Source organism: Palaemon carinicauda, chromosome 5 (assembly GCF_036898095.1).
Source record: "Palaemon carinicauda isolate YSFRI2023 chromosome 5, ASM3689809v2, whole genome shotgun sequence".
Classification (NCBI taxonomy): domain Eukaryota; kingdom Metazoa; phylum Arthropoda; class Malacostraca; order Decapoda; family Palaemonidae; genus Palaemon; species Palaemon carinicauda.
The window spans coordinates 141550681-141569607 of NC_090729.1; the positions used below are offsets into that span (position 1 = coordinate 141550681).

An 18927-nucleotide genomic window follows, 5' to 3' on the forward strand; every position below is an offset into this window, starting at 1 on the left:
TGAGAACACTAGAAACGTAGTTGATCTATCATTATAAGGTGGTGAAAACAAATGTCTGTGAGTATCGGACGATTAGATTGAGCATCACTCAGATTGAGTGTCGGTTGGTTAGATTGCACCCACATAACAAAAAAGTTTGAGAGCTCCAATTGTTTACTCTAACCACTGAATAAACACCCACCATTCTGTCAGTTAAGACCAAAAAGACAGCTCATCAAAATTATCCATAATTATCCTTAGATCTAATGAAATAAATAAGCTAAAAGAATAACTTTTCTCCTTAATTCAAAATTAAGACAAAAATCAGAACTCATAATTGTCTTCCATGCTCGAACATGAGCAATGACTCGTTTCATAGCCTGCTCCTTGGAGGTACTAGCTCTTTAGATTGATGTTTTATTTATCTGGGTAGTAAGGTGACTTAAGATGGTAGAGCAAAACGAGAAATAGATAGGAGACTCCTGATAGCCAAAAATGCCTTTAAAAATATGAAAAATCTAAGGACAAATAATAGAATTGGTGCAAAAATGATATTTTCATAATAAAATAAATTTTTGAATATACTTACCCGCTGGTTATATAATGGCTAAAGTCTCTTGACGCCGGCAGAAAATTCAAAATCTCGCTGCTTATCGCAGATATACCAGGTGTACACTAGCGCCCTCGTGGTACAACAGGTAGAACTATACCCAACTTCTTCAGATTTTCCATGCCCCATGATCTCTAGAGGGGAGGAGGGTGGGTTTTTAAATTATATAACCAGCGGGTAAGTATATTCAAAAATTTATTTTATTATGAAAATATCATTTTTAAATATAAAACTTACCCGCTGGTTATATAATGGCTGATTGACACCCATTGGTGGTGGGTCAGAGACAGCTGCATAATTGGAAATTAATTTAAGAGTTACATATACAACTTAAGCGGTTCTCACCTGATAAGGAAGCTGACAGCAATGCTCTGCCTCATTTTGTCTGCTATCCTTAGGAGATCCAGCGGTCCACCAGGGGGCTGATGATCTCTAGGAGCTGTCTAACGGTTCAATAACCTATAACATGACAGGACCTCAACTAATACCCTTGTTCCGGGCACTCTCTAGGAACAAAATGACCACCTGACTACATCAAAGATTGCGGAAGATTGCCGACCAATCTTCCGTACAATTATAAAAAAGGGATTTTGACGTAGGAAAAATCTATTTCTGGGCGAGAGACCCGTGCCGCCCAGTGAAATGCTCCTTTGACATCATTTCTAAGGTAAAAACTGCTATAAATTTACCAGAGAAAAATTGTATAGGAATGCTAGGTTGAACCCAGCTCGCTCACCTTAATAAGGTGTCGGTATAATACTGGGGCGTGAATTAATCACAACCAGAGGCCTCGCACCATTTAGATATCTCCTGTCAATATCCCCGAACAGCGAGGTGCCGTTCAACATCCTACTACTACTAGCAATCCCACGCCAGTGACGTCACTCCTTATAGCACCCCAGATTGGGGCCCAATTAGGGAGGGACGGGTGGGTTCACTGGGCGGCACGGGTCTCTCGCCCAGAAATAGATTTTTCCTACGTCAAAATCCCTTTTCTGGGCTCCGACCCGTGCCGCCCAGTGAAATCGTACCAGAGAATGGGGACCCAATATGGCTAACTACCTGAAGAGGGAATAACACAAAAATAACAGAGCTGATGAGTTTAATATAAAAAAAGAGGGATGTGGAAACCCGTAAAAATAGATCAACATGTATATGACAGTGATAAATAGACATGGTAAACAATCAATAATGAAACCCGTAAGTAAAATTCAACAGATATGAATAGTGGGAATCCAGCTTGGTAATCAAAAATGCAAAATAAAATCAGCTCGCGGATTTCAAGAACAAGTGAAATCAAAACAATTCGTGAAATTGAACAATTGAATAATAAAATAATACACTATAAGGGTGTATAGTAACAAAACAGGTAGGAACAACAGGTAAGCCAGGCAGGAGGGAAAGAGGACAGAGCAAGACGTTGTGATTAGGACTCGGTACCTTCAGGAGGAACTATATTCCCTGCAGCTACTGTGGCAAATCTAAGAGCTTCTAAAGGTTTTAGGTAGTGGCGCTTGAAAACTTTAGGGGACTTCTAACCCGTATATTTTGAGAGCTCATCAAATTTCATATGGTGGAAAAAATTAATTGAGGTAGCCACAGCTCGAATATCATGGACATGTGGGAATGCTTCAGGATTAGCTTGTTTAATAAAATAAAGAACTTGTTGTCTGATTCCCTTAAGGGTAATAGTTCCTCCGTGTTCTCTAATAAATAAGGGCCCTGTGGTTGTAGTGGAAGTTCTACTTAAGTAGGATTTCAGGTTGGTAACTGGACACAGGGATGGATCCCGAGGAAGTGGAACAATCTTCCAGGGAGACCACCTGTTTTGGGGGTCTTCATTTTTGGCCAGGAAAACTTTGTTAGGAGAGAGAAGGACCTCACCCGAAGAGAGAAACTCTATATGACCAGGGTCTCTAGATAAGGCTGACAATTCTGAGATTCTGGAGCCAGAGGCGAGGCTCAAAAGAAAAAGTGACTTTCTTAACAATGCCATATAGTTACAGGATTCATTTGGGGTGTCAGAGGCTAGCTTAAGAACATCGTTCAAAAACCATGAAACTGCGCTAGGGCGAGTTGAAGGTTTTAGTCTGGCACAAGCTTTCGGAATGGATGAGAAATATGAATCCGTTAGATCAATGTCAAAACCAGTATGGAAGATCTTTTTCAAGGCTGACTTGATTGTAGTAATGGTATTGGCTGCCAGGCCTGATTCGAAGAGAGTTCTGAAGAATGTCACAGTTAGGTTCATCGTCATTTTCTCAACTTGGGAATCTTTCAAGAACTTAGCTAATTTCTTGACAGCTGAGTCATATTGACGGAGAGTAGATTCCCTTTTGTCAGATTCCAGGAAAATAGTATTCAAAGGATCGATGTTTGCACCTCGTTGGGCTGCGAACTTCATGAAGTCCATAAAGTTAGGGCATTCAGAATCCTTGAGGAAGCGAACACATTGCGAGTTTGCACTGTCTGTGTTAGCACCGGATTGGGAATCCGCCGGGGGTGGAGACCTAGTTCTAGCAACAAGGGGAACCAATTGCTCTTGGGCCAGTTGGGGGCTACGAGAGCCACTTGACCTTTGAAGGATCTGAGTTTGTGCAGAACTTTCAGCAGGAGATTCACCGGAGGAAACAGATAAATCGTCTTCCAGGTATTCCAATCTAGAATCATAGAGTCCGTGGCATAAGCCTGAGGGTCCAGGTTGGGGGCTACGTAACAATCTATTTTGCGATTGGATTTCGTCACAAACAGATCCACCTGGTGACCCGGGACTGGAGATAGTATCCACTGGAAAGATCGATTGTTTAGTGACCATTCCGACTCTAGCGGAGTCGTCCGGGAAAGTGAGTCCTCTACCACATTCCGGACTCCTGCTAGATGGACTGCTGACAGGTGCCACTTGTGCATTGCTGCCATGGAGAAAAACTTCAACATGATGTGATTTATTTGGGCTGATCTGGAGCCTTCTCTGTTGAGGCAGTGTACTATGACTGCACTGTCGAGAACCAGTCTGATATGGAGATTCCTGGCTGGATTGAGACGTTTTAAAGTGAGGAAGACTGCCATGGCCTCTAGGACGTTGACGTGCATTTGTTGGAAGACCGGTGACCGTAACCCTTGGACTTTCTTGTGTTGTAAGGGAACCCACTTGGAAAGATTCTTGATCTTCGTCCAAGGCTGCAGACTTTTTCTCAGGGTTGGGGAAAGGCGAGCACGTCTGTCTCGGCGTATTGAGGTTACTCTGGAGTGCCACACTCTGTTTATGTCCTTGAGTTTGGACCTCAGGACGATGTCTGTCACAGAGGCGAACTGTAAGGAACCCAAGATCCACTCTCTACTCCTTCGGAAGGTCAACTTTTCCCTGAGAAATTGTTCTCTATTCCTCGCTATCTCCTTCCTTTGGCTTTGGGGAGGCACAGCGTATGGGAGCACAGGTCCCCTTGTAGTCCCAGCCATTGAAACTTGGTCTCCGGGACCAGGCGGGATTGCTCGAGGTTGACTTGGAATCCCAGTTGTCGAAGGAAGGTGAGGACTTTGTTCGTTGCTATGCGGGAAATCTGGGCATTGTCTGACCAGATTAGCTAATCGTCTAGATAGGCCACTACCTGTATCCTCTGAGTCCGAAACTCTTGAATTACTGTCTCTGCTAGTTTGGTGAAGATTCTGGGTGTTATGTTGAGCCCCAATAGCATCAATTTGAATGCATAGGCTTGTTTGCCTAGCTTGAAGCCCAGAAAAGGACGAAAATGCCTTGCTATTGGAACGTGATAGTAGGCATCTGTAAGATCGATGGAGGTGGTGACGGCCCCACGGGGAAGTAAGGTCCGCACCTGCGAGACGGTAAGCATATGGAATTTGTCGCAACGAATGAAGAAATTTAAACGAGACAGGTCCAGGATAACTCTCCGTTTGTCTGAGCCTTTCTTTGGCACGCTGAACAAGCATCCTTGAAATCTTAAGCGACGTATGCTTTGGATTGCATTCTTTAGTAGCAGATCTTTTGTGAAGGAACGTAGTTCTTCTGTGGACTGAGACCGGTTGAACCACTTGCAGAGGTTGCCTGAATTAGGAAGATTGGAAGGGCCTCAATATCTTCCTACCTCGAATTGGGGTACTAGTAGGCTCATATTTCCTCTTTGAAACCAGGCCCCACCTAACCTTGAGGTTTTGGTTGGCTCTAGCTGCCTCGCTAAGGACCGAGTTAAGTAAGTCCCCTGGGAAAAGATCCGGGCCCCAGACTGGAGCTTTGATGAGCCTATTAGGTTCGTGCCTAATCGTGGCTTCGGATAGAACGTGTCGTCGACAATGGGTCCTGGCATTTGCAAAATCATAGGCGTCAGCCATAAAGTTTTGCAAAAGTGACTTAGTGAGGACCTTAAGGAGGTCCTCCTCGTTGTAAGTGGCGACGGTCAATTCAGAAAGGGCAACTGAATTAAGGGATCTGCTGAATCTACACCTCGACTCATATTCCAATTTAATGAGAGACTCCGGGAGTTTGGGAAGCCGTTCGCTAAACTGCGTCGAGGCACAGTCCGGGCTCAACTTACCTACCGAGAAGGTAGCTGGGGCGTTCCGCCAACACTCATTGTCTCCCGGAGAGAGAAGGGAGGGTAAGTCGGTCTCCCTGAGGTGAGGTAAAGGCTTCTCTTCCTTGATAGCCTGAAAGACCGTCTCTATGATCTTGGTCGCACATCGGGTAGGGGTCTGGTCGTCAGCCACAAACATAGTATATGAATTTTTGTAGGCCGCAATCATTGTGTTCAAGCAGTCCCACTCATTGAACACGCGGACCAAGACAGACTGTGCCTGTTCTTTAGGAAAATTAACAGTTTCCTTTGGGACCTTATCCAATTGAATCAGAGCCTCTTCCGTGAGGCAAGCGTAGCAGGGGAAGGGGAATTCAAGACCCGGCGGGTAGAAATCATAATCCGCAAGAGGCCGGGTACCGAAATCTTCGATTGACAACATACCCTCCGAGAAGGGGGCATGCAATGATTCTTATTGAAAGGAGGAAGCTTGGAGGCGTCGGGGATGGGGTATTGCTGTTGTGGCGGTGGCAGCCCCGAGCGCTTGAGTCCCTGAACTAGGCTCTCCATAGAAGCTATTCTCTCTTGTGATTGCTGCGTATGAGACGATAGTATCGACTCAAAACGAGCAAACATCTTCTCGGAAAAATCCACCGGGTTAGATGATTCCGCCGGGGGGGGGAACAGGTGCCGGAACGGAGGCTACTCCGTGAGAGGTTGAAGGCACAGCAATTGGGTCTTGAGAGACTCTGGTGGAGGAAGATTTAGCCTTCGAAGCTGATGATTTTGAAGACCTGTGGTCTTTGGAAGACTTGTGGGTCGTATATAAAGGCTTATGATGAGCCTTCACCTTGGGGATAACAGGCCGGGGACTGAGATCAGTCCCGGTTGTTCCCGGAAAACCTCGAAAAGAAGAGTGTTCGGAAGTAGAAGAGAAAGCCGGGCTAGGTATACGAATCTTAGCCCGGGAACCACCTGACTCACCTACGTCCCTACCTGCGTCGGGATCGTCCAGAGCCATGGGTTCCATATCGAGGTTGAGGGTAGCGACGTCCTCAGTTAGGGTGCCGGACGTCTCTTCTTGGTCCGGGGCCAGAAGAAGGGATTCGAACCTCTCGATGATAGGATCCACCAACTCTTTGGGGACCGCAGCTGAAGTTTTAGCATGGGGGTAGAGACGGGAACACCATTCCTCAGAGAGGATATAAGGCTGTTTGGCCTTCACGTTGCGGGCGAACCCGTCAATCCAGATCTTGAGGGTAGCCTGAGCTGTATCCTTTTCAAGTTGGGAGCACTGAAAGAGAACAGACTATTAGCGAGGGATATTTGTGCCAAAGAAAAGTGGAGAAGTCCAAGGACTTCGTAGACACGAAGTGAAAGGCATGCAGGAAGTCCAAAGGACTAGTGGCCTTAAAATTAATAATCTTTGAAATTAATCGTAACTCTCTACAAGTCTGTATCAATGAAAATGCACTCACCGAGTCAGATGTTAGAGTGGAGGTCATTGTGTAGCAGACTACACAATTGTCTGGATGCCAAACAGCTAAGTCATCCACTCGGACAGAACAGTGGGTGTGTGAACGACACATGTCATGGCCGCAGGGTTGATAGAGGACAGCGGCACATGCCGTCATCGCACAGCGTACAGTCTGTAAGATAAAAGATACATGAGTATCTCAAAGGAAAGCAAATTAGGGGCCCGGAGGCCCCGGTGCTTAATATATATATATATATATATATATATATATATATATATATATATATATATATATATATATATATATATATATATATAATATATATATATATATATATATATATTTATATATATATATATATATAAATTATATATATATATATATATATATATATATATATATATATATATCATGATAAAAAATGTTTTATATATATTCATCAAGAATCTTGAATGAAAGCAAATAGGGGCTCGGGGGCCCCGGGTGCTTAAATTATATCAATATCATGATAAAAGATTTATATATCAATATCATGATAAAAATGTTTTATATATATACATCAGGAATCCTGAATGAAAGCAAATAGGGGCTCGGGGGCCCCGGGTGCTTAAATTATATCAATATCATGATAAAGGCTTTATATATATATATATATATATATATATATATATATATATATATATATATATATATATATATATATATATATATATCAATATCATGATAAAAGATTTATTTTGATGTATAATAATAAAAATAAGTCAGACCGTAACCGTGATCATATCAAAAGAGGGAAGGGAAGGTCGAGAACTAGGATCGTATATATAATATATATATGTGACTAATATATGAAGTTAATCCAAGTACTGTAATAATGGGTAACGTTGGCTCCGGAGGCTCAACTAAACAACTCGACCAGATGGTAATGTATAAAAGCTACGTCCGGGGATCCCGTGATGAAAGTCTTATATATATATATATAAATATATATATACAGTATATGTATATATATATATATATATCTATATGAGGTCCGTGAGGTGCGGGACACTATAGAGGGGGAAGGGATCTTTAATGGGTCCGTGAAGTGCGGGACCGAGAGGGAGTAGGACGTACAAAACTCAATAAAATAATATAACATGACAAGGTACCAGGGACCGAGCAGAAAACTTCCCGCCGATCGTTGGCCAAACGATCGACGGAAAGAAAACAACTACGACCGGGTAGAGTAGTACAAAAGAGTAAGTAATGTACGTTAATGTATAATAATAGCAAGCCTCACTGAACAACGGGAACCGCCCGGGCAAAGAAAGCGAAAGGCCCCGGGAGGGGAACATAACGCCACATAGTGACTCTAACTCGATCGGGGGAGAGAGAGAGGGAGGTAACCCTGGGGTGGGGTATCGGGCGGGGGGGAGGCTAGGAGTGGGGCGATAGCAGGTATACCAACCTGCCAGACCCACGGTTGATATGATCACGCGGAAAGACTAATAACACTATAATAAACATAGCACATGGTAAAATGAGATAGGAAGGCTTGCTGGATGATAATAATAATAAAATTAACTATACATCAATCGTAAAAGAAACGAGGGACGAACATGAGACAGGAGAAGAAAGCCTGACGGCGCTGGGAGTAGGCAGGGCTACCAACATTACACAGAGTCAGTGAAGTGCTAACAAAATGAAAAACTAATAGACGACTCATGAAAGACCCTCGAACTAATGCAAGAAAAACGAATGACGTTAAAATGAGAAGCAAGTCCGTGGCGTGCGAACGTAAATAATCCAAGTAATAATATTAATGGAATAGAAATGACCAAAGGCGACCAGGCATGCCAACCTAACGAGAATACGTTACTTATATCGTAATAACTGTTATCGTAATAACAGGGCATCAAAATAATAAATTAATACGGTGTGTGAACCGTGGATACCCAGAAAGTTCATAACGAGAAAAAATCAGAACGAAACGAGAGAGAGAGAGGAGGGAGCCGAGCGCCATGAAAGACCAACGTGGGGTCGTGAAAAATAAAGCTGTTATAAGCAAAAAAGGGCAAGGCCCCCTCCAAAATCTCAAAACTCATAGATCTGGTACTTAACTTAGATGGAGTGACAGTAGAGTCCGACATCTTGAGGTAAATCCAGGAAAAACCAGCGAAATTCACACACTAAGGCAAAATACGGCTAGAAAGATGCGTGCTATATAAAGGAGTGTCATCACTGGCGTGGGATTGCTAGTAGTAGTAGGATGTTGAACGGCACCTCGCTGTTCGGGGATATTGACAGGAGATATCTAAATGGTGCGAGGCCTCTAGTTGTGATTAATTCACGCCCCAGTATTATACCGACACCTTATTAAGGTGAGCGAGCTGGGTTCAACCTAGCATTCCTATACAATTTTTCTCTGGTAAATTTATAGCAGTTTTTACCTTAGAAATGATGTAAAAGGGGCATTTCACTGGGCGGCACGGGTCTGAGCCCAGAAATATATATAAAAGTTCCAAGAGAAGAACAGGGGTACTAGGAATTAAGGGAAATATAGTGGTGGATATTTCACCTACTACTGCACTCGTTTTTACGAATGATCCTAAAATTTAACCGTCCTGGAAACGGTATAAGTAATGCAAGGCGAATACAGGATTACCCCTTCAACAGGCTGTATGCACGATGCTTTGCAGAGAACAGTTTGCTTAAAAGTTACAGAAACTCCCACAGTTCTAACTTCATTAGTCTTTACTCTTTCGACAGCTTAAGATCCGTCATACAACAGTGTGAAAGGACCTCTGTAAATAAAGTCTATACGAGATGATAGAGCGTTTTAGACATAGACAGCGCAGGTTTCTTGACCTTGCACCAAAGTGCCTTGAATAGACTCTTAACTCCTTTGGTCCTGTCCTGATAAAACTTCATCGTTTTAACCAGGCAAAAAACTCTCCTCAGTCCTTCACAAACTATATTCGAGAGGATAGTGAACTCGAAAGATTTAGGCCATGGATGAGAAGGACATTTGTAAATGACCAAGAATCCAGGTTTCAAGGCACCTATGGCTTACCCATTCTGAAGTCCATGTTCTTGCTAAAAGCGTGAACTTCACTGACTCTCAACTATTGCCAGACTTACTCAGAAAAGTCTCCAAAGTTAGACCTTAAAGAAGAAACCAAGTGTAAAGACTCGAATCTTTCACTACCGCGGAATTCCAGAAACGACCTCTAAATTCCAGGCTGGCGAATCTTGCTGACGCTTTTAAGTCATCTCAAATGATCTGAGAAGATCTATAAGGTCTTTATCTAATAGATCCAATGTTTTGCGTTCAAAGACAGCCGTCCGCGTACTCCCGTACTCTCTGATGGTCGAGGAGGAAAAAATATGTCTTTTTCTAAGGTCTAAGAAGAAATAGGCCACTTGTCTTAGAGTTACTAAATGAAGAGACTGCTTTAGCTCTACATCACTTCATAAAACCACCTATTTGGGCTGCAAAACCTTGAGGCAAAGGTCCTTTAAGTACAAGCGATAGCCTCAGCTGCCTCCTTTGAACAACCTTCTAGATCTTAGGGGTTTTCCAAAATAGGCCTACTGGAGGCAGCTAGACCTAAAGCTTGATGGTTTAAAATAAAGCGTTCGTGATACTGACACGGGGAAACGGACTAATGACATGCTTCCAGCATGCACCCAGCATGGTCCCAGCATGAGTCCAGTATGGTTCCAGCATGCTGCATACGCTCAACATGTCGTGATCTAGACCACCTCCATATCGGTCGCAAGAAACCGATATTGAAGCTAGGCTTGTTGAAAAGAAGCATCAACAACGTGAACCTCATGCTGTGAGGTTAAGACCTGATCGTGTGTAACCAGCGAGTGTTCAACATACTTAAAGCCAAAGCTTGACGCGAGGGAGCGTTAGCTGCGAGGCCAGAGAGACGCGAAGGAGAGAGAATAGTCTGTCTATACTGCTGAGAGAAAAAGACTTGACTGTATGCGTCTAGCATGCGACCATAATGTCGCATGTGCTTGCATTGCCGTAAGGTGTCAGCGTGCTGTATGCGTTCACCTTGTCGTGTGGATACAGCGCTCTGTGTGCGTACCGCTTGTAGTAAATCTACAGCGTGCTGCGAGGAGGCGACAGCATAGCGTCCGTTCAGTGGCGCAAAGACGCAACTGTTAGTCTATCATGACTCGGGAAAAAACCTGACTGACCTTATCCAGCATATGTCCAGGCTGACACATGCATCTAGATTGCTTAGGATTTCAGATTGAACTGTTTGCCGAGAGTTGTCCGCGTGTAGCATGCATCTGCATGAGTGATAGTCGCGTGTCCCGCAGACCGCGAAGTTGGGACAACTTGTTAAAAGGATCAACTTTGACTGTCAGCGTCCAACATACGACCAGACTGGCGTCTGCGTCTGTGACTGCGTGAGGGAGAGACCAGAACTTGCATCTGTGTCTGCGTGACGTCTGCCATAAGAGAGAGACTAGACTGCTACAAGCACCCGCTCTAACGCTTCCCGTAACACGAGCATATCTCTGCGAGGAAGCGTTACTGAGCATAGGAGAACTACGCTTTCCGACACTAACGGAAAACCATTTCTTTGGTCTATGGTAGTCCTTAGACTGTTTTAGGAGAAAATTTTTTCCCACCGAGAAACGTAAATGCGAAACAGAGATGAAATTGACCTCCTTTAGCTCAGGCCAAACCTACACTCGCGGGGCAGCGAGTGCGCCAACTCAAGCTTGAGCGAAGGCTGGGAGAGAACATTAACCGCAGTCTCGTGAGCGACCTGGGAGAGCCCCTAAGACATTTCAAGCGCGCCTCGTGTGCGGACTGAACGTATCCAATGATGTGAGATACCGTCAACAGTAGTCGCTAGACCTCAGAAGAAAATACTAGACATTTCCTCAAACTGGGGGAGGAGAAGAAGCGTGAACAGAAGCAAACTAAACACCTTTTCTCCCGAAGAACTATGTGTCTTACACGATTTTGGTGCTGACACGTCGCCTTCTTTCGAAAAGAAAAACTTCCAGCAAACATCAGTGATTGCCGGATAAGTTATTATAAAAACATACGACTCCTGAAAGGTCTTGGACGTATTGATTGGTGACTACCAAGTCTAGGTTTTTCGTCCTTCGACAAGGACAAACTCTTTCTTCCGTGAAAGTGCGTAAGATTCCAGAAGAAAAGCTAGGATTGTATGCGACTTGTCAGACTTCCGCTTCTCTCGTGGAAAAAAAACACGCTTGATTGCTTCCAGTTTAAGCATTAACGGTTTAAATGCCAACAGCATATGGTGTTCCCAGGCGGCCACCCATCCAAGTATTGACCAGACCTAACGTTGCTTAACTTCGCTGATTGGACAAGAAGCAGTATTTTCAACGTGGTATGGCCGTTGACCGCGACACGCCTGCTGCGAGGGTAAGTTCTGTTCGCGTGCGTACATGACGAGTAACTTCCTAGTCTAGTAGACAGGGAAAACGTAGAACGTCATCCTCGTCAGGGAACTGCGTCCTATTACGCAGAAAAAAGTAACAAGATCCGAGAAACCATAGCGATGATGAACTGATCGCTTCAAGACATTCCAACTTCGCTCTTCCCAAGAAACTATGTCGTCATAGTTCGAAAATAGTAGGCGAAGAAAAGAGCTTTACTTTATCATTCCAAAGCGGAGCGGGAACGTCTTGGACTGTATCAACAGGATCGCTCGGCAGAACATACGTTTAACGCACAAGGTCCGCGATGCACCTCAGCCTACCGACCTTCCTTCTCCCAGGGGTTGGAAAGTAAGGAAGAGGTGTAGGGCTAGGAGTAAGATGAACACGAACAAATACCTCCTCCAGTGCACTGTGCTATGTTTACGAGTCACTAAACAAGAGCGTTTTTAAAACATAATACATGATATCATAAAAGATCTGCCCGTGGTGGGAGATATACTCTTACGCTCTACAGTATTCTCATAAAAGCCTTAATGCACTTCCTGCTGTTGCAGCTGCAGGTCTGCATCAACCTGTACAGTAATTTTCTTTACTTTTCTGAGAATGATTTAATGTTAATTTATTTATTTATTTATTTTCTTATTTACTTACTGAGCCATCTTTCCTTATAGGAGCCCTTTGGGTTAAAGTATCTTGCTTTCTCAACTAGGGTTGCAGCTTGGCTAGTAATAAAAATAAAATAAATAGAGACACCATCAACGCAACTAGCGAAAACTCTGAAGTCGGAACGAGGAGCAGCTGGTAGAAAATAAAAAGGAAACTCTTCAGAAAAACTCTCATGAGTTTCTGAAAGTTATTCCCTTCCTCCTACAATACTGTACTCTATCTTAGGAAGAGAAGTCTTGATTCCTATGAATCCACTCCTTAGGATTCTGAATTCAGACCTCAATGCTTAGAGGTTTTAATTCTAGTTCTCCCAACCAAGAATTAGCCTAACAGGCCTTGGTCCGAGAATATAATATCTTTCTAGTTAAGATTTATTTCTTAATATAGCGCCTGGAGCAACAATAACTCAACGCTAGATGGTCATGGTTAGTTAGACATCAAAGTCTATTGTCATAGGTAGTGAAGCATCTACACCGACGCTGAAGCGTCTACACTGACACTGAAGCGTCCATACTGTCAATGAAGCATCTACACTGACGCTGAAGCATCCACACTGACGCTGAAGTGTCCACACTGACACTGAAGCGTCCACACTGACGCTGAAGTGTCCACACTGGTGCTTCGCTCCGTTCCGTTGCTGCACCGTTCCGCTGACGTTTTGCCGGCTCTGTTGTCTGTCATGTCGTTTGGCAGCATGCTCTGCTGCCTGGCGAATGTCGGCGCGCCTGAATAGACTGATACTAGGCGCTATGAGCGGTCGGTTTGCGTTGAGCAGGTAATCGAAGTAATGCATCCACTTTCTCCCACTGTTGAACATTGTGGCTGGTAGGCCGCCTGTGCGACAACGAGTCATCACCGTTAAAGACACGTCGCCTGTGCGACCGTGTTAAGACCGGAATTGTGACAGCCAACCGCACTGTTAACGGCAGGCTGATAAGACTGCATAAATGAAGATAGTTGCTGTTTCATACCTAACAGCAAAGATCAAGGATCAACCTTAGGCGAAACGTATTCAGCATTATCTTCGTCGATCCCTAGCGCTTGCCACTGTTGGAAGACGACACCTGTTGTGATTTTCACCAGTTTATTAAATCTGCCCGATGTACTGGGCGGATCGCAAGGCCTTGAAGAGGCGAGATTCCCAAAACCTTCCAGGAGTTAACTAAAATATGGCGATAAAATTTACAATTTTATTATAAAAATAAACTCTGATACAAGACAAACAACATTCTTAAGCATTCACAAGACTTAATGAAAAACAAGACTGACCCTTGGTAATGTAGCACGTGCTCTTCAAGCACAAAGTCCACACCGGACTCATTAAAAAACTGAAAATAGTGCCAATTCGAATTCAATACACAACGAATCACACACCAAATATCCCTGTTCTTATTTAACTCAGGATTCAGATCCCCAATCACAAGGATCTCTACGTTAAACTGCGATATAAAAACTACATGTCTTGCACACAAACTTATACTACAACCAACCTCGTACACGAGGTAGAGAGAAGAGAACAATTTAATAAATGACTTATCTTTAGGGGGGACGATGAAGCAAAGAGGCTGAGTGAGGCTCGGCAGCTTCGAAGAAAAGTTCGTTTTCCCGCGTTAACTAAAGTTTCCTTAGCAAAGTGGAGGGAAATCTTAGCTTATTTATTTGCAAGGGGTTTGAGAATGCCTTTTCATATATACTACAAGATCGAAAAATAGTTAAGGCTTTTCTTTAAACACAAGGGAAGGCTTAAGTCTTCGGCTGAGGGCCAGAATTTATCCATATCCAAGGACTTGGAAATTCATTGACACTAAACACATACATAAGACATTTTTGTCATGTTGCCTTAATTTTACGTTAGATTCATCATTGATATATCATAAACATGTTATTTTTATTAGTAAAATAAATTTTTGAATATACTTACCCGATAATCATGTAGCTGTCAACTCCGTTGCCCGACAGAATTCTATGGAGGGATACGCCAGCTATCACAATACTAGAAGGGGGTGTACTTACCAGCGCCACCTGTGGCCAGGTACTATAGTACTTCTTGTTGACACCTCCTCAATTTTTCCTCGGTCCACTGGTTCTCTATGGGGAGGAAGGGAGGGTCGATTAAATCATGATTATCGGGTAAGTATATTCAAAAATTTATTTTACTAATAAAAATAACATTTTTCAATATTAAACTTACCCGATAATCATGTAGCTGATTCACACCCAGGGGGGTGGGTGAAAAACCAGTGTACAAGACTAAAGGATAGCTAAGTATCCCGTATTTCATATAATCAGTTATCCACAATAACAATGAAATAATAAGTACCTGGTAAGGAAGTCGACTTGAACCGTTACTCTGCCTTTAATAAGATCGTCTTCCTTACTGAGCGCAGCGTTCCTCTTGGGAGGCTGAATCAACTCAAAGGTGCTAAAGTATACAGGGCTGCAACCCATACTAAAGGACCTCATCACAACCTTTAACCTCGGCGCTTCTCAAGAAAGAATTGACCACCCGCCAAATCAACAAGGATGTGGAAGGCTTCTTAGCCGACCGTACAACCCATAAAAAGTATTCAAGAGAAAGGTTAAAAGGTTATGGGATTATGGGAATGTAGTGGCTGAGCCCTCGCCTACTACTGCATTCGTTGCTACGAATGGTCCCAGGGTGTAGCAGTACTCGTAAAGAGACTGGACATCTTTGAGATAGAATGATGCGAACACTGACTTGCTTCTCCAATAGGTTGCATCCATAACACTCTGCAGAGAATGGCTCTGTTTGAAGGCCACTGAAGTAGCCACAGCTCCCACTTCATGTGTCCTTACCTTCAGCAAAGCAAGGTCTTCTTCCTTCAGATGAGAATGTGTTTCTCTAATCAGAAGCCTGAATAGTAAGAAACTGAGTTCTTAGAACTTGGAAAAGAAGGTTTCTTGATAGCACACTATAAGGCTTCTGATTGTCCTTGTAAAGGTTAAGACCTTTTTAGATAGTACCTAAGAGCTCTAACTGGGCAAAGTACTCTCTTCAGATCATTCCCCACCAAGTTGGACAGGCTTGGGATCTCGAACGACTTAGGCCAAGGACGTGAAGGAAGCTCGTTTAGCAAAAACCGAGCTGCAAGGAACATGTAGCCGTTTCAGATGTGAAAACAATGATCCTGCTGAAGGCGTGGATCTCACTTACTCTTTTAGCTGTTGTCAAGCACACGAGGAAAAGAGTTTTTAATGTGAGGTCCTAAAAAGAGGCTGATTGGAGAGGTTCAAATCTTGATGACATAAGGAACCTTAGGACCACGTCTAGATTCCAGCCTGGAGTGGACAACCGACGTTCCTTTGAGGTCTCAAAAGACCTAGGGAGGTCCTGTAGATCTTTGTTGGTGGAAAGATCCAAGCCTCTGTGGCGGAAAACCGCTGCCAACATACTTCTGTAACCCTTGATCGTAGGAGCTGAAAGGGATCTTACTTTCCTTAGATATAACAGGAAGTCAGCAATCTGGGTTACAGTGGTACTGGTTGAGGAAACTGCATTGGTCTTGTACCAGCTACGGAAGACTTCCCCTTGAGACTGATAGATTCTGAGAGTGGATGTTCTCCTTGCTTTGGCAATCACTCTGGCTGCCTCCTTCGAAAAGCCCCTAGCTCTTGAGAGTCTTTCGAAAGTCTGAAGGCAGTCAGACGAAGAGAGTGGAGGATTGGGTGTACCTTCTTTACGTGAGGTAGACTTAGAAGGTTCACTCCTAGAGGAAGAGTCCTGGGAATGTCGACCAGCCATTGCAGTACCTCTAAGAACCATTCTCTCGCGGGCCAGAGCGGAGCCAACCAACGTCAGCCGTGTCCCTTTGTGAGAGGAGAACTTCTGAAGTACCCTGTTGACAATCTTGAACGGCGGGAATGCATACAGGTCGAGATGGAACCAATCCAGCAGAAAAGCATCCACGTGAACTGCTGCTGGGTCTGGAATCGGAGAACAATACAACAGGAGTCTCTAGGTTATCGAGGTAGTGAACAGATCTATGGTTGGCTGACCCCACAGGGCCCAAAGTCTGCTGCAAACATTCTTGAGAAGGGTCCACTCTGTGGGGATGACCTGACCCTTCCGTCTGAGGTGATCTGCCATGACATTCATACCGCCCTGAATGAACCTCGTTACCAGTTAGCTTTTGATCTTTAGACCAGATGAGAAGGTCCCTTGCGATCTAGAACAACTTCCACGAAAGAGTCCCTCCCTGCTTGAAGATGTAAGCCAGGGCTGTGGTGTTGTCAGAGTCCACCTCCACCACTTTGTTAAGCTGGAGGGACTTGAAGTTTATCAAGGCCAGAATAACCGCCAACAACTCCTTGCAATTGATGTGAAGTGTCCTTTGCTCCTGATTCCATGTTCCCGAGCATTCTTGTCCGTCCAAAGTCGCACCCCAGCCCGTGTCTGATGCGTCCGAGAGGAGACGGCGGTCGTGTTTCTGAACAGCCAAAGGTAGACTTCCTTGAGAAGAAAGCTGTTCTTACACCACGCGAGAGAAGACCTCCTCTCTTCGGAAACAGGAACTGAGACCGTCTCTAGCGTCATGTCCTTTATCCAGTGAGCAGCTAGATGATACTGAAGGGAGGGGAGGTGGAGTCTCCCTAACACGATGAACAGGGCCAGCGATGAAAGTGTCCCTGTTAGACTCATCCACTACCTGACTGAGCATCGGTTCCTTCTCAGCATGCTCTGGATGCATTCTAGGGCTTGGAAGATCCTTGGGGCCGACGGAAAAGTCCGAAAAGCTCGACTCTGAAGATCCATACCCAAGGAGACAATGGTCTGGGATGGAACGAGCTGAGACTCCTCAAAATTGACCAGGAGGCCCAGTTCCTTGGTCAGATCCATAGTCCATTTGAAAATCTCCAGACAGCGACGACTTGTGGAAGCTCTTAAAAGCCAGTCGTCTGACGGAGCCGGACACAAGATCATGGTACTGCTGCACAGTCTGTGAACTGTCAATCATGGGCAAGCGAGGAAGTACAGTGACAACCCGAATCTGTCTAGACTGTCTGGGTCGTACAGACAACTCCTTATCGGGTTGCTGAGGTTGCCGCACTGCGTCACAACAAGTCACTTCTGTTGGTTGTTGAACGTCTTCCCCGTGACACATTGACTCCGTAAACAAAAAATCCTCTAACAAGGACTAAGCTTGGACTGCATGTCTTGCAACACAGCTCAAGGTCTATGGGAGCAGGTGTGGTAACAGACGGGATTAGCGACTGAAGTGGAACCATTACCTTCCCTGGAAGCATGTTATGCTTAAATAAAAGTCCATAGGAGGCTATGCAGCTAAAGGCTCCCTCCAAATGACAGAGTCCTCAAGGGAATATCAGAAGGAGGGAGAAAAGAACTTTCTCATCTACAGGGACCATATCCTAGAAAAGCTAAGTTCTCTCAGTGAGGGTTCACTGGTGCAAAAGCTGCAGACTAGAAGGCAATGTTATGAAACTGCTTGACAGTCTAGTGAGTTGGCAACAACCAAAGATGTGTGACTGAGAAGCATGCGGTAAGGTATGCAGAGCATGTTGTATGCAGAGTATGCTGTATGCAGAGCATGCTGTATGTAGAGCATGTTGTATGCAGAGCATGCTGAATGCAGAGCATGCTGTATGCAGAGCATGTTGTATGCAGAGCATGCTGAATGCAGAGCATGCTGTATGCAGAGCATGTTGTATGCAGAGCATGCTGTATGCAGAGCATGCTGTATGTAGAGCATGTTGTATGCAGAGCATGCTGAATGCAGAGCATGCTGTATGCAGAGCATGTAGTATGCAGAGCATGCTGTAAGCAGAGCATGCTGTATGTAGAGCATGCTGTAAGGTAGGCAGAGCGTGTGCATGGCGTTTAACATTTCTCAGAAATTCCATGACCAGTGCTAGAGTGCTTTATGCATGCTTGCATGGGGTTTTAATATCAACATAATATTTACCTTACATTCATAACTCATGATTCATATTTTTGCCATATTTTGCGATATTGTTAAAAATATATTGCAAGGAATACAAATATATTTTTATAAGTAATACAAATAACCTCCATTATCATAAGGTTTGAAAATGGAGGTAAGGTATGCTGAACAGCAGAGTCAGAACGAGCTGGAACAACAATAGTTGTGGTTTCCTCTTCAAGACTCTGTTGAGGGAACACCTGAGGCTCAGTCTGCAAAGGCTGATCAAAGGAAGTAGCAGAAGGTAGGCGCATGGGTGGAGGAGGCTGACTCCTAGCATG

At 44.2% G+C, this 18927-nt stretch overlaps 1 protein-coding gene and 1 pseudogene across 3 annotated transcripts in view; both read right to left on the reverse strand.

Annotated features, from left to right (window-relative positions):
• The window catches only part of LOC137641521 (vacuolar protein sorting-associated protein 33B-like), a 268777-nt gene that overhangs the window by 109759 nt on the left and 140091 nt on the right, over positions 1 to 18927 (reverse strand). The gene's annotated exons all lie outside the window — the stretch shown is intronic.
• Positions 11864 to 11982, reverse strand: LOC137641716 (5S ribosomal RNA; annotated as a pseudogene).